The sequence below is a fragment of the Melanerpes formicivorus genome, unplaced genomic scaffold (assembly GCF_026170545.1).
Source record: "Melanerpes formicivorus ecotype bairdi unplaced genomic scaffold, bMelFor1.0.p_v2 SCAF_534, whole genome shotgun sequence".
In the NCBI taxonomy this organism is placed as follows: domain Eukaryota; kingdom Metazoa; phylum Chordata; class Aves; order Piciformes; family Picidae; genus Melanerpes; species Melanerpes formicivorus.
In genome coordinates, this window is record NW_027142886.1 from 90,001 (window position 1) to 92,500 (window position 2,500).

Here is a 2,500-nt window from a genome sequence, read left to right on the forward strand (position 1 = left end):
TCCTCACTAAGCATCTTACAAATATAATTATGTCTGCTAATTCTGGCCTCCTGAACAGCAGGACAGTACCCAATTATATGAGCAGCTGACTCATTTTCAGCCTGGCAGTGACGGCATTTTGTATTTTGGTCCTGATTTCTACCCCTCGCTAAGAACTCTCTAGTTGGATATACATTTGCTCTCAATTGTAAAGCTGTTATTAATTTTCTATAAGGGATGTTCTTGTAATTCACAAGCCAATTGTTACTGGTGGAATCATTCTCAAAGTTTGCAGTTCCTATGCCCTGGGACATCAATGCTGTCCATTTTGTGAACTCATTTTTCCTCCAATTGCAAGGTTTGGGAAAGATTTTCTTTGGGGCGGGTTTTTCCCATTCAGATAATTCCTCCCGTCCCCCATATTCAGTTACCATTATTGTCTGGGGGTTATATATTGATGGTATTTTCTCTTTGTCTCCCCCTGCTGATATCCACAATTTTTCATAATCTTTATCAATATCATTATTTTTAACTACAGTTTTAACTGCTTCATCTGATGAATTTGCCAATCTGTGTAATCGTCTAGCTTGGATACTAGGGATTAACCCAGCCAATCGGGCTAAGCCTAAGCCTCCATCTTTAGTGCTGGAATACAAGATGCCATCACAGGTACAAACTGGGAGATGTAACCATTTTTTCACCCTATTTCGAATTGTTAAATCCATTTCTTCCAGATAGGTGGCTTTTACATTTGCCTGGTCTGCTAAGTAGATCAATCTAGGCACTGTGTACACTTTTAACATGTCCAATTTTTGAAATGGTTTTAAAGGGGCTCTTTCGATGCGATTGAGCCAAACTTCTAATTTATTTTGTAATTCGGGCTTAACTATCCCCACCCAAGGGTCGATTTGCAAGCCAAGATATTTCTCTGACTGACCCGGGTGGATCATGTTTAAAGGGGTACCGCTGATAAGCCATGGAGGACAGTCATTGATGGTATAAGAGTCCTTAGTTGGTTGAATAAAGAAACCATGGCACTTTTCCCCCTGCGTTTTTAATCCAGTTAAGTCACAAAATGCTTCTAGAATTTCAATATTTTTCTCCATTCCTGATTGGGACTTACTCAGCAGGACCAGGTCGTCTGCAAAAGCCAGAGCTGTTAATTTGCCATTCCCGTGTTGGAACCCCTCCCCACACTCTTCTAATTTACATAACAGAGGGTCAATGCACAGGTTAAAGAGGAGTGGTGACATGGGATCGCCCTGTTTCACACCAGTTTTGATTCCTATTGACTCAGACTCTCCTTCTTTAGTTTTGATTCTGGTGTGGATGTTTTGATAGAAGTCCTTAATTAATGCTATTATGTGGTCATCCAGGCCCTTTTGCTTTAGCACCGCCAGGATGTGGGTGTGGCTCACTGAATCAAAGGCTTTGGCCAAATCGACAAAGACAACCCCCAGGGGTTTCTTTTGTTTCTTTGCATTCCTAATTAATAGCTGTAATAGTTTTAAGTTCTCAGCACAGCCAGAAGATTGAGTGAAGCCTCTCTGCCTGGGGTTAATGGGACACGCCTTTGCCAACCTCGCAGTTAAGATTCTTGAATAGAGTCTCAGGATGATGGAACCAATAGTAATTGGCCGCCAGTTATTAATATCATTTTGGCGTTCGGGCGCTGATGATTTAGGTATTAGGATTGTTCGGCATCCCCTTATTACATCTGGAATTTTGCCACTTAACAGCCAGAGATTAAATAGTTCTTTGATCTCCTCACAATTTGGATCCATTTTAAGCAGGGCCTTCAGGGTGATCCCATCAGGGCCTGGTGCCGATTTTTTATTCATGTCTTTGATATTCTTAAGGATCTCTTTCTCTGTAATCAATTCCTTAAAAGCCGAATTATCCGCCCGCCCCACAGACTGGAATGCTCCAAGTCCTTGAAATAAGTTCTGAGACTCCCACCTAGATCTGAAGGTGTTACTGACCTCTTCCAGGGGGATGGCACATTGCGCAGAGTCTTTTTCATCCAGAATCATATTCGCTAACTTCCCTCGATCTAAGCGGAAGAGGCGTTGGAATCGGAGAAATTCTCCACGCTTTCTGGCTCTTTTTCTCATCCACTCCTTTTGAGGTTTCTTCTGCTGAGGTTTACGTTGGCTCTTTTTTGGCGCTTTCTGTTCAATTGATTTCTCAAACAAATACAAATATTGGTCCTGAGCTACCTCATTGAGTAATTTTAATGAGTCTGTATTGCCTTCAATTATTTGTTTATATGTATTATTAAGGATGGGCAGCTTCCCTGATGTCATCTTTTCATTAATAGTCTTTTTATAGTGGGCTAGCAGCTCCCTTTCACCAGAAGATGGAATCACAGTCCTCTCCTCTTTTAACCTGTTCTTGCTCTCTTGTGTTTTCTCTCTTTCTGGCACCACAGTTTCTCTTAATAGTCTTCTCTTTTCACTGATCTGTTTTGCTGTTTTAGTTGTTAATTTTTCAGCAATCAATTTGTTAATATTTTTCCTCC

At 41.0% G+C, this 2,500-nt stretch overlaps 1 pseudogene; it reads right to left on the reverse strand.

Annotated features, from left to right (window-relative positions):
• LOC137460201 (28S ribosomal RNA) overlaps positions 1–2,500 on the reverse strand; it is an 8,476-nt pseudogene that overhangs the window by 1,907 nt on the left and 4,069 nt on the right.